At 42.3% G+C, this 14,108-nt stretch overlaps 1 long non-coding RNA gene across 1 annotated transcript; it reads right to left on the reverse strand.

Annotated features, from left to right (window-relative positions):
- Positions 1 to 329: 329 nt before the first annotated feature.
- LOC130095612 (uncharacterized) lies at positions 330 to 7,838 on the reverse strand. Its single transcript, XR_008808136.1, has 2 exons — positions 7,746 to 7,838; positions 330 to 516 (listed from the first exon to the last, which is right to left on the reverse strand). It is a non-coding gene; the product is annotated as an uncharacterized LOC130095612 (long non-coding RNA).
- Between the last annotated feature and the right edge of the window lie 6,270 nt (positions 7,839 to 14,108).

Consider the following 14,108-nt stretch of genomic DNA (forward strand, 5'->3'; position numbering starts at 1 on the left):
AGGCATCATAACGGTAACCAGCAGAGCAGGGGAGGAGCAGAGTGACGGCACTTCGGGCATCATCAGGGACCAACAGAAGAGCAGAGTGATGGTATCTCCCAATAGGACAGTTATTCTCCCAATATTGCCCTCAGCAGGTATGGGGTTTGTCATTTGGGACCCATCTGTTAGACATAATTGTCAAAATAAAATCCAAATTAGCTATTTGCATTGTCCCAAACTGTCGCCACATGTATTATTTTATTGTTAATTTACCACAATGCTGGACATGTTGACTAGTGCTGGGTACTCGATTTCGATTCGATTTTCGATTTCAATTCCCGATTCATTTCTCGATTCGACTCAATGAATATAGATTTAATACAAATACTATATTTATAAAAAAAGAACAGTGAACATAAGTTTACAAGTGGTTAATTAAAACTGCAGTCCGTAGCTTTTTTGGGGTTAAAAATTATCCAAAATACATATTTGAGAAAATACATAACCAGCCAGTGTTCAAAACTATCTGCTTGCCTCAGCTCGTTTCAAAGCGGTAAGCTTGTAATAATGTTTTTAATTTCAGTGGTACTGGTGGATTTCCGCGGGAGATTCGAGCATGTCTTTGCGTCATTACGTCACATCTGTACGCATAAATGTCACAGGCCGGGGCGGCAACCAGACCTTAAACGCCGCCCCTCTCAAAGTGTACCACCCTGAGGAGCCTGACCAGAGAACACCACAGACAGGACAACGTTATAAGATACAAAGTTGTGTTGCTTTATTAGATTAAAATGGTTTCTCAGAACAAGGCATCAATTAATCGATCTCTTCTTTATCTTCCAAGGTCCCAAGGATATAGCGGCTGCGGAAAGGGCTCACGCTGGCGTCGACAATGGTCATGTACCCCACAGCGAATCCTCCAGACAGTCCGTGAACAGCATTCAGGTAAGAACTTCACAACGGATCCTCAGGACAGATTGCAATGGCGGAGAAGTAGGAGGCTCTCTTCAACATGAGCAGTGATAAGGAACTCCACAGCAAATCCTCAGGATCGACGGTGAACAGCACCCAGGTAGGGAACTTCCCAGCAAATCAGCAGGACAGACGGTGAGCAGCGCTCGGGGGAGGGACTCCTCAGCGGATCTTCAGGACAGACAGTGAACAGCACTCAGGTAGGGAACTTCCCAGTGAATCTGCAGAACAGACGGTGAGCAGCGCTCGGGGGAGGGACTCCTCAGCGGATCTTCAGGACAGACAGTGAACAGCACTCAGGTAGGGAACTTCCCAGTGAATCTGGAGAACAGACGGTGAGCAGCACTCAGGTTAGAACTTCACAACGAATCCTCAGGACAGATTACAATGGCGGAGGAGCAAGAGGCTCTATTTGACATGGGCAGTGGTAAGGGATTCCACAGCAAATCCTCAGGACAGACAGTAATCAACGTGCAGGTAAAGGCCCTCTCCAGAACAGGCAAAGCACAGCACACAGATATAAACTCCTTTTCGGGTCAAGTCATCTTAATTTATATAGCGCTTTTAACAATGGATTGTTTCAAAGCAGCTTTACAGAGATAAACATATAATTTAAGGTAACAGAGATTGTTTTGGTTTTATAGCGGTTCTTGAATAATGTTATTTCCAGCTAAAGTTCATTTTGATTGATTCACCTCCGTCGAAATGATCAGACTTTAAACGCGAACCTGTGATTAACGCTGACGGCGTTCACATGCACATTCAGAATTGATTCTATAGTTATGTGCTTTTGAAAATATGTGCGCAGGTTTGTAATTCCATACAACCCATGCCTAAACAAACTACTTGTCTTGCCTATAAATTTTGATACAGAATTTTGTTTTATTTTATCACTTCGGGGTACGCGAACCGAATTCACAACGCTTTATCTGTAGAGTGGGAAAGGGATCCTCCATAGGGAGAGGATAGTTGACACTTCAGCACTGCATTGTCATCGGGTACAGGCGAATCTCCTTCGTCAGATCTGGATACGGCCTGGATCCGGCAGGCTGCGGGAAAACCTCGGGATAAACAAAGACACTAATATTAGCGTAGATGCCATTCTTTTTATGATGTAACGAGTACATCAGGATTTAAGGGAAGTGTTCCCAGTTCCGGCTGACCTAATCTATGCAGCCTAACATTGAATTATAGAAGTCTATAATGTATTATGTGTATGCTAGGTCAAAGAGATGTGTTTTTAGTCTAGCTTTGAACTGACAGAGTGTGTCTGCTTCCCGGACAATGGTAGGAAGACTGTTCCAAAGTTTTGGTGCTAAATAGGAAAAGGATCTACCGCCAGCAGTCGATTTAGATATTCTAGGTTTTGTCAACTGGCCGGAATTTTGAGATCGCAATAGGCGTGAAGGACTATAATGCGTTAAGAGCTCGCTCAAGTACTGCGGAGCTAAACCATTTAGTGCTTTGTAAGTAATCAACAATATTTTAAAATTTATACGATGTTTAATAGGAAGACAATGCAGTGTTGACAGAACCGGGCTAATATGGTCATATTTCCTGGTTCTGGTAAGAACTCGAGCTGCTGCGTTTTGAACTAGCTGTAGTTTATTTATTAAGCGTGCAGTGCAACCACCCAGTAGAGCATTACAATAGTCTAGCCTTGAGGTCATGAACGCATGAACTAATTGTTCCGCATTTCCCAATGAGAGCATATGGCGTATTTTAGATATATTTTTAAGATGGAAAAATGCAGTTTTACAGATACTAGACACGTGGCTTTCAAAAGAAAGGTTGGTATCAAAGAGCACACCCAGGTTCCTAACTGACGACGAAGACTCAACAGAGCAGCCATCAAGTGTTAGACAGTATTCTAGGTTATTACGTGTGGAAGTTTTTTGTCCAATAATTAGAATCTCTGTCTTTTCAGAATTTAGTAGTAGGAAATTACTAGTCATCCAATTTTTTATATCAGCTATGCATTCCGTTAATTTTGTGAATTGGTAAGTTTCGTTAGGTTTTGAAGAAATATACAGCTGAGTATCATCGGCATAACAGTGAAAGCTAACTCCATGTTTCCTAATGATATCTCCTAATGGTAGCATGTACAGAGTGAACAGCAACGGTCCTAGTACTGAGCCTTGTGGTACGCCATACTGAACTTGTGATCGATAAGACATCTCTTCATTTACTGCTACAAACTGATAACGGTCAGTTAAGTATGATTTAACCATGCTAGTGCAATTCCACTAATGCCAACATAGTTTTCTAGTCTATTTAAAAGAATGTGGTCAATTGTGTCAAATGCAGCACTAAGATCGAGTAACACTAATAGAGAGATACAACCACGATCGGATGATAAGAGCAAATCATTTGTGACTCTAATGAGAGCAGTCTCAGTGCTATGGTACGGTCTAAATCCTGACTGAAAATCCTCGCAGATATCATTTCTTTCTAGAAAGGAACACAGTTGTGAGGATACTGCTTTTTCTAATATCTTTGACAGAAAAGGCAGATTCGAGATCGGCCTGTAATTGACTAATTCTGTAGGATCAAGTTGTGTTTTTTTAACAAGCGGTTTTATCATAGCCAGTTTAAAGGTTTTTGGTACGAATCCTAGAGACAAAGATGAATTAATGAAATTAAGAAGAGGATATATGACCTCTGTAAACATCTCTTTCAGTAGCTTAGTCGGTATAGGATCTAACATACAAGTTGTCGATTTAGATGAATTAACGAGTTTGCAGAATTCTTCCTCTCCTATAGCAACAAATGAAACAAATTTTTCCTCAGGAAGACTACAATGCACTCCCTGATGCGATACTGTGGTAGACGGTTGCATAGTTATAATTTTGTCCCTGATATTATCAATCTTATAAGTGAAGAAGTTCATAAAGTCATCACTGCTGTGTTGCTTGGACACTTCTGAGCTTGAAGCTTTCTTTTTCGTTAGTTTAGCCACTGTTTCAAATAAATACCTTGGATTATGTTTATTTTCTTCTAATAGGGTTGAAAAATAAGCAGATCTAGCAGCTTTTAAAGCCTCTCTGTAAGCAATCGAGCTCTCTTTCCATGAAATCTGAAATACCTCTAGTTTCGTTTTCTTCCAGTTGCGCTCCATTTTTCTGGCTGCTCTCTTAAGGGCTTGAGTGTGCTCGTTGTACCATGGCGTTGGACTATTTTCTTTAATCTTCTTTAAGCGCAATGGAGCAACTGCGTCTAAAGTGCTGGAAAAGAGAGAGTTAAAAGTTTCTGTTGCAATATCAAGTTCTTCTAAGCTATCCGGGATGCTGAGATGATGAAACTGATTAGGAAGATTATTGATAAAGCAATCTTTAGTGGCAGAAGTTATAGGTCTAACATATTTATAACACGGAGTCGGCTTTGCAGCCTTGGCTAAATGTAATTTACATGAGACTAGATAATGATCTGAGATGTCATCGCTCTGCTGCAGAATTTCAACGGCATCAACATCTATTCCATGTGATAATATTAATTCTAGAGTATGATTACGACAATGAGTAGGTCCTGACACGTGTTGTCTAACTCCAATTGAGTTTACAATGTCTTTAAATGCCAATCCCAATGCATCTTTTTCATTATCTACATGTATATTAAAATCACCAACAATTAGTACTTTATCTGCAGCCAATACTAATTCTGATAGAAAGTCCGCAAATTCTTTGATAAAATCTTTATGGTGCCCTGGTGGCCTGTATACAGTAGCCAGCATAATTCTCAAATGTGATTTATCGTTTACACAATATATTTTTACATTAAGCACCAATACTTCAAAAGAAGTATATTTAAAACTAGATTTCTTAGTGGTTTTGAAAATATTACTATAAATTACAGCAACACCTCCCCCTTTGCCTATCAGACGAGGTTCATGTTTATAACTGTAATCTTGTGGGGTTGACTCATTTAAAATAATGTAATCGTTTGGTTTTAGCCAGGTTTCTGTCAAACACAGCACATCTAGATTATAATCTGAAATCATATCATTAACTATGAGAGATTTTGAAGTAAGGGATCGAATATTCAGCAACCCAAGCTTTATCATTTGCTCATCTGTATTATATCTGTTTTTTATTTGTTGAACATCAATTACATTTTTAACCTGACCTTTTTTGGATTTCCAAATTCGGGGAACAGACACAGTCTCTATATGATGATATCTAGGTGAAAGAGGCTCTATGTGATGGGATTTATCTGACCTTGGTGACGTGAGGCCGCTAGCAGACGGTCGGTTTAGCCAGTCTGTCTGCTTCCTGACCTGAGCCCCAGATTGTCATGTTTTATCTCTAAGACTATGAGCCAAATTACTAGAGAGAAGAGCAGCACCAGCCCAGGAGGGATGGATACCATCTCTTTTCAACAGGTCAGGCTTGCCCCAAAAACTTTTCCAATTGTCTATGAATTCTATATTATTCTGCGGACACCACTTCGACAGCCAACCATTGAGTGAGGCCAATCTGCTAACTATCTCATCACTCCTGCGTACAGGAAGGGGGCCAGAGCAAATTACAGTGCCTGACATCGTACTTGCGAGTTCACACACCTCTTTAATATTAATTTTGGTGATCTCCGACTGGCGGAGTCGAACATCATTAGTGCCGACATGAATAATGATCTTAGAGAATTTACGATTAGCATTAGCCAGCACTTTTAAATTTGCTTTGATGTCAGGCGCTCTGGCTTCCGGCAAACATGTGACTATGGTGGCTGGTGTCTCTATTTTCACGTTCCGTGTGATCGAATCACCAATTACCAGGGCACAATCAACAGAATTCTCAGTCGGTGTTTCACTGAGTGGGGCAAATCGGTTTGTTATGGGAATCGGAACGGAAGAGTGGTTCTTTGATCCGCGACTAGAACGATCTCTCACTGTCACCCATCTGCCCTGCTGCACGGGCTCTACTTCAGCCGGAACCGTATCATGTAAAGAGTTCACTATGCTAGGCGCATCCAAAACAGTATCTAAAGATCTAGCATTCTTACCATCCTCAATTAAAGTTTGGATGCGTGTCTCTAGTTCTGAAATCTTCTCCGTCAGCCTGACTGTCTCCTTGCATTTATCACATATAAATCCTATATTGCCATCGGAGAAGGCTATACTAAACATATGACATGTGACACAGGTGACAATAACAGGACAAGAAGACATTACTCACTGTTTGTTGACTGGTTCTTACTTACCTGGACTTTATGAACTCAAAGGCGCGGGCGCGCGAGAGAAAATAAATAAATAAATGAGTGCACGGGTGGCGCATTAGCAGGCTAACGTTAGCGAGTTTCTAGCGTGCTGTATTAACAATAACGAAAGCTAGAGATGTAAGGTTAATCTGAGATGTTGGGTAAGCTGTATTTAGTAGTATAAACAACTAGAAATGATAGTAAAAGATAAATGATGGCTCAAAACATAAAGAAATACGAGGCTCAGGCGGAGCTTACAACCTCGGAGCAGACCTCGAAGCAAACAAACACACAGCAGGCAGCGAGGCAGACAGGAGCAATCGATCAGCGATCAGCAATTGTCCCTGGTCAGACAGTGATCAACATGCAGGTAAGAGGCCCTCTTCAGAACAGGCCAAGTGCAGCACTCGGGTGGAACACCCTTTTCAAATCACATCAGCGCATCGGAGAGATAGATGGCTCCTTTCTGCTTAATACCCACTCCACATATAACAGCGAATACAGCCCAGCGTTCCACGGGGTTAGCAAGTCCACTGGTCGAAGTCATGGTTAAAGACAGAACTGTTCTTCCCACACTCGTGTATTCAGAAAAAGACACTCAAGACTTCAAACGTGCTTAGATCACCATAAACACTGCAATTCTCCCACTCACAATAAATTAAGGCCTTTACTCCAACATTCGTCCAGATTCTTCCACTCCCGTGGGACTATGACGTAAGGGCAGCGTGGGAGATTAATATCAGCAGAAGCAACGAGCCTCGAAAAATCACAGCAACACTGGATTTAACTTTTAAGCTGAGACACACAGGTAACATCAGAGGGCTTTAGAGATCATCATAAGTGTGATTTGAGGTACTTAACTGCCCCAGGAATGATCGATGCACATTAATTCTTCAGTCCATAAATGTTCTCCTTCATAAAATCAGCCAAAACTGCAGTCATCTGTCCTGTTCCCCCTTCATCTCTGCCATTTCTTTCCCTTTCTCCCCCCCCTCCTCTCCTTAACACAAAAATGCCTTTTTATATCCATGTTGAGACACATGTTCCAATCGCTGATTGCCTCCCTCACCTCTCGCAGCTGACGCTCGTTTCTTCCTTAAATACCCCGCAATCGGCCATCACATGCAAAACCGGAACCGGCCCGGTGTACCACCGGAAATCACTCCGTGACATAAAGAAGGAGTATCAGCTAGTAGGCTATATTGCGTTTGAGGATGCTGGAGGTGGAGATTAATAGCCTTTTCTCACACCACTTGATATAATTAAACTTATCAATTTGATGGCGGATCCAGAAAGGTTCAAACGACAATCACCAGTGACAACTGGAGACTCACCCGTTGTAAAATGCAAAAGACTTCGTTCGGACTTCAGAGTGGCTAACTTACAGAAAAAAAGAGACTGCAACCGGACCCATGCGAAAACAAGGGTTACATATCGGAAGGACATTACATGTAGTCACGCAATGCTGACGTTGTTAACATTAACAATTTGAGAACAAAGTATAATTTGCATGGTTTTGCGTGATATGATAAGCGATTTTTAGATTTAATCAGCGCGATTTACTGCAATGTCAGAACCAGAACAAAAGTGGATGTTACCTACTTGTTCAGATGACATTTTCCGGTGAAAATTATTAAGTTGGTCATACTTCCAAAAAGAATAATCTGTGATTCTGAATGACAGTATCCACACCAGCGTGGTCACTGACAGCTGCACACTCTCCTCAAACATTGTGTTCATCCGCGCTGTGCTGTGTCGAAGTACAACTCACGTAAAGTTGATGATTCCGCGAATAACTGCAATTGCAGATTTCGAACAGAGATGGCGACAAAGAGGAAAAACTGCGGACTGCAGCATTAATAAAAAAATATATTATAATTATATTGACCTGTATATTAAACTCTTTTTGTACTCTTTTGTCTCACTTGTGTACATTAAAACAGAACCCATCTCTATATTTCAAATGCATACAATGAATAGACCGGATTTTGATGCAAGTTGAAAAATGTATGCTGAAAAAGTCAGAACAGTTGCATGCCTTGATCAAACAGGATCAGGTTATTTTATGTTTAAGATAAAACAATCACAAAATCTCACAGCATTAGCTGTAACATGGAGGCTGCAAGCCTAGGAACAGTGTAGGAAAACTAATACTGGCTTTTGGGTGATAGTTCACCCAAAAATAAAAAATTCTGTCATCATATATGAATGTATCCATCATGTATAAATGTATTTCTTCTGTTGAACACAAAAGAAGATATTTTGAAGAATATGGGTAACCAAACTGTTTTTGGTCTCCATTTACTTTTTTTCAATAGTGGGTACACTCCTTCATGCTTACACCACCACTTCTGAGAGAGGTATAGGTGTAACTTCTCTGTATTTGCCAACTTCTTCCCGTGCCCTGTCTGCAGCAGTAGCACAGACTACTGTAGCCACTGGTGCATAGGCATCTCTAAGCAGATCCAACAGCGTACAGGATTCGTTTGACCTCTTTGGTGGGTTGGGGAGGGGGCACCTTCACCAAGGGATTTTTGCTCCTGTACAGGTGCACTGCCTCCATTACCAGCACTATCAGATCCTTGCTGCTGATAGTTAGAAGCAAGGGAAATGTTAATTAAAATTACATTTGAATTTAATGTTGCCCATCTCCACCATACATACATTTTTATTATTTTGCTTTAATTTATTATATTTATATGCAGTTAATAAATTTTTGTTTTGTTTACATTTTCAGTTTTAAACCTTTATACAACTTACATCATGTACCTTAATTTGCTCCAGAGTGACAATCTCACTGATCAATGTTGTGAATGTCACCTTTATTTTATATATAGCGCTTTTTACAATACAGATTGTGAATGTGCCCTCGCGTTCCTCTTCAGAGATGAAAGGAAGAGTCTTGAAATGAAGGTCCAGGGCAGATACAACATACAGCTTCTCTTTTAGATTTGCATATCTTTCAAGATTAGACAATCACATTTAAATTACATTATGGCATCAACCTCCGCGCCCTCTGGGGGCTTAGAGATGGGATGTCAGTTCTTTGGAGAAGAGGTTCTCCCCCGGCCCTCCACCGGGGGAAGGAGTGGCCCTGCAACCACTTCCTGAAAGAACTGCAACCCACCTCTGAGCTGCCCATAACGGGAGTGCCGCATCGCCTGGTGTTCAGCAGGCTGCGGGACTGGTATGGGCAGGGGCGCCTTCCTGCAACCACCTCCACGGTCATGGCCCGGTGCTGCTGGGGCCGGGCGGAAGTCGCAGGAGGGCGCGTTTGGCGGCATGCGGACTGAGGTGTCTGAGCCGGCGGCTGGGTGGCAGCAGCTGGCCGCGGGGTCAGAACATGTTTGGTAGCCTCAGTCTGCTTCCGGGTGGCCGAGAACTGTTGGGCAGAGTCCTCGACCGCGCGTCCGAAGAGGCCAGCCTGAGATATGGGGGAGTTGAGGAAGCGGGTTCGCTCAGCCTCGCGCATATCAAACAGGTTAATCCAGAGATGTCTGACCACGCATGTGGACATCACCTGACCCAGGGAGCGTGCGGTCACCTTCGTTGCTCGTAGCTCTTGGATGAGCCCTGAATCAGCCCTACCCTCGTGCATGTCATTGAGCACCCTGCAGGATGGCAAAAACATGCAGTGAGGTGGCAGCCTGCCCCGCAGCTCTATAGGATTTTGCCATTGGAGTAGACAAAAAACCTACAGGCATTGGAGGGGTGCTTAGGGTCGCCACGCCAGGTGGAAGCGCTGTGGGGACACAGATGTGTTGCCACAGAACACTCCACGGGGGAACCCCAGTGTACCCTTGGCCGCGGCCTCTGCGAGGGCAGAGAAATCGGAAGAGGCCGCTGAGCAGTCGCGAAAAGTCAAAGGAGACTCCCACAATCTCATGACCTCTTCATGCACGTCCGAGTAGAAAGGATTTGGGTTCGCCTCCCCAAAAACCAATCATCAGCCTTAAGTGCTCGGGACATGGCGGATGGTTCCACACAAGCCCGATACTCGCGGCTGCCCGGGAAAGCATAGCTGTCAACTCTGGATCAGACTCGAGGGTGGCAGCACAGACGAGCCCTCATCCCCAGAGGACTCCAGCTCACCTTGTGATGCGGCGATAGACATGATTTCATCAGCCGGGGAACCGAATGAGATGCTGGGCCCGCCGGCGTCCTCTTAACACGGCTCTGGTCAGCGAACTCATTCAGAACCGCACAGGTTGCAATGTGAAAGAGGGGGTGTGGACCGAGAATATTTCGTCGGTTTAGTTCCAGACCAGCAGTCTTAGGTCACCCTGGCCACCAGCCAAAGTATTCTCTCGCGTGGAGAAAATAGATTGGGGTGTGGATGAGGGGACTCTCGCTCTATTGAGCTCATAGAGTCTCGACCGTTACATTGCGATGGTCATGTTCCAGCTGGGAGAACGCTGTCTGAGCGTGATCGAAGCCCAAACACGTCAAAACAGCGCCCGTGCCCATCAGTTGAATCTATCAGACTACTGCACTCAGAAATACACGGGCAGATCGTCTTTAGAAAGACATGCCGCGTGCACGCTCTTTTTGTGAGAGAAAAGCTCGCAGTAGTGCTGAAGTGCTGAGTTCTCCCCAGACATCACCAGAGTTGCACTCTTCATCGGCCGAAGAGCTTTCACGATGTCCTATATCCACCTCTGTCAGAGTGTATAGATCCTTTTCGCTCCGGCAGACTTCAGGAGAAAGAAGTGCAGTTGAGATTGCCGGTTGCTGCTCCAAAAATCTTTCGAGCATGTCCAGCGTGCTGTTCTACCTGGTCACCATGTCAATTTTAAGTTTGTGACAGGGCAAATTCAGTAGCTTCTGTTTTTCTTTGTAAACTTTGTTAGCGTTAGCGCTCCTGTGAAAGAATGGCACTATGCACCTAACTCGACCTAGCAACCGAGAGATGGCCGTAAGTTTCAGCGCAGCTTGCGATGCCAGATTTATTGTGTAAGCAAAGCAGCCAATATGGAGCAGCTCCATCATGTCGGTCACAATGATCGGGTCTTTCTTAGTAAGCCCCCACTCTTCCAACGCATCTAAAAGCAATGCACATATATTTGCCCCTGTGTGACTAGCCTGCATAGCTTTGGTCTGCAACACATTTGAAATGAGAAGCTAGTCATCTAAATAGTGGCAGGTAATTGTGACATAGGTGTCTTGATGTCTTGACATCCAACCATCGCACATGAGGGCCACTCTGTCCTCTGACTTTAGGGACAGAGAAATGTTCCACTTTACTTCATTAAACAGTCTTGGGATAATCTCTTCGCTTATCCGTTTGCGACTAGGAATAGAATAACGAGGCTCCAGCACATTCAACATGTAACTGAATCCGTCGTTTTCAACTACGCTGTATGGTCTTATATCTTTGCAAATAAAAATGCAATCGATTCAGTGATATTTTGTGCACGAGGTGAATTGTGAGGAATTTTGCTTGTGAATGCATTTGAAATCTTCAGTTGTGTGCTCAGCTGTGGGGTGTTGGAACCTGCAAGTCTGGGTGATGTCTCATCAAATGGTTCCGCAGATTTGTAGTATTACTACAGCATTTCACCTCAGCATAACAAATCACACATATACGTAGCTTTGTTCTTGTCCACACTATCATCATCGTCCTGCTTGCGAAATCTAAAATGCTTTCATACCTCTGACTTTTTATGTGAAGCTGGCATTAATGTCGACAACGCACCTGAAGCGCCATTTTAACCCTCTGGGGTCGGCGGTCGCGCCGGCGATACCAGCTCACTTTTTTCCTTATCAGTGCAAAAGAGACTCAAATTACTCTGTTGATTTTGATCTTACATATAAGTGTTATACATCACTCGATCCTGTTAAGTTTGTATTTTTTTTGTGGAACCTCTCAATAAAAACAAAGTGTTGTGCTTTTCGCCAAATAAAGAAAAATAAACATGATGCGCGTTCTGCGTTCTCTCTGTCAGTGAAGTCCATTCTGAAACGCGTCCGAAAAATGAACTGTAACTAAGTCAATACTTGGCACAGAGATACGAGATGTGTCTTTTTAAAGCTTGTATTCTCTTCTTTTAAATGAAGTAATTTATTTAAAAAAGAAATATTTCCAGTTTATGTAATCCGTTTGAAACCAAGGAGAGGCACAGTTTTTTCGTTCTCAGTTCATTATCTTTAATGAGCCGAGGCCGCCACGCCCCCAGCGCTTTTCACATGGTAAATAGGTGATCTAACGTTATGCATAGCACACTCCCAGCGATCAATGGCATAAAAACCCGAAGTTTTTTCATCAGATTCACAGATAGTTCATCGCGTTTTGAGGATGGCACGCTACCCCGACCCTTCAGATGATTCTGGACAGCGAGGAAGAATTCAATTTTCCTCAGAGGAAGATTATAACTCGGACGACGAACGGCTGCATTTTGAAGAACGAATTGATCCCGCCGAGGATACAAGTTCGGAGTAAGTTGTTTAGTGTTATATAATTCCTTTTCTGATCATATAGAGCTCAAATGAATTTTCAGACTATATTTTGCCTAGCTTTTGACATCTTACAGAAATTGCCTCACAATATCCCTAACATTCGTGTATACGCTCGTGTAAACTTTTTAAATGTGATATTACTCTCTAAACATATTTGTATATTAAATATATATAGTTTTGATTAGCTTATGACACTAATTATCATGCTAAAATACTGCCTTATGCGTTATGTAAATGTTCAGTTAAGGTTAGCCTATGACACTATATCATGCGTAAATAACTGAATACAGGTGTAAATGTTTGAAATGTAGTGATGTGTCGTTCGCGAACGATCCGTTCATTGAGTGTATCACTAAATGTGTGCGGTCTATATGGGCCATCAACAGATATTTCTCCGTCCCATGGCCCAGATATATACATACATTGTGCATCCATACCCATTAATTGTCCATCAGTTTATTTTGGATAATGTATGCTAACAGTATTTTTTTTAATTAATTTTTTTAGGAATGTGTCTGCATCATGCTCTCCTTCGCCAGCACCTCGCAGAGGGACACGCAGGTGTCGTTCAGTTCTCAGTGCGATCGAGAATCATACTGAGTAAGTGCACAGACGTAATATTTTACAGATGAAATTTAGCCTAATTGTGTTTATATCGTCATAATATACATCGTCATAATTATCAGCATGCTCACGCTTTTTTCTTTTTTATAATACAAGTTTGGTCTTTTTTTTCTTGTGATGTGTTAAGTGATAGTAATGACTTTATGTCTTTACATTGTTAGGACATATTTCTATTTTGAATAAATGCTGTTCTTTTTATTCATCAGTGAATCATTCTTAGTTCATCATTCTTTGTTCAGGCTGCCTTCGTGGCACCTTGATGGGGCATTAGCCATTGGGGGAGTGTCTTTTGTCTCCCCTGTTGTGAATCTCATTAATATTCATAGCCATTAACACTCCCACGCATACAGCAGTGCTGACCCCAAAACTAAGTTGCAACATTTAAATTGTTATATTGTTGTTTGTGAAAGTGTGGTCAGGATGATTTTCACATCATTTTGTAGTAAAAATTCTAGCCTACAAGAATAGTAACTCAAAAGTCTTGTGGACAACTATTCAGTATTTGTTAAATGGCCTTATTGCGGTGAATTTTTTTTCCCCAAAACGTACTAACCACGCATAATATTTTTTTTCTATAAAATGCAAACATGTACATCCATTTTGCTCACATATTATTGTAGCAGAGTTTGTGCTGAACACAGCATAATTATATGTTGGCCAATGGTATGTTGTAAGTAACTTAAATAAGCACAAATATTAGGCCATGTCAAAACATCTCAAGGGCCCCAAAAACACCTCAGACCCCAGAGGGTTAAGCACTGAATGAATGACAGGCTCGTCTCTTGCTCCATTGTAACATTGCGCAAGGCAAATACGAGGGTGACATCTAGTGGAGAAGATTAGTAATAAGATTAACAGTAATCTTAAATTAAATGTTTGCG

Source organism: Rhinichthys klamathensis, unplaced genomic scaffold (assembly GCF_029890125.1).
Source record: "Rhinichthys klamathensis goyatoka isolate OS25496 unplaced genomic scaffold, OSU_Roscu_1.1 h1tg000191l_1, whole genome shotgun sequence".
Classification (NCBI taxonomy): Eukaryota; Metazoa; Chordata; class Actinopteri; order Cypriniformes; family Leuciscidae; genus Rhinichthys; species Rhinichthys klamathensis.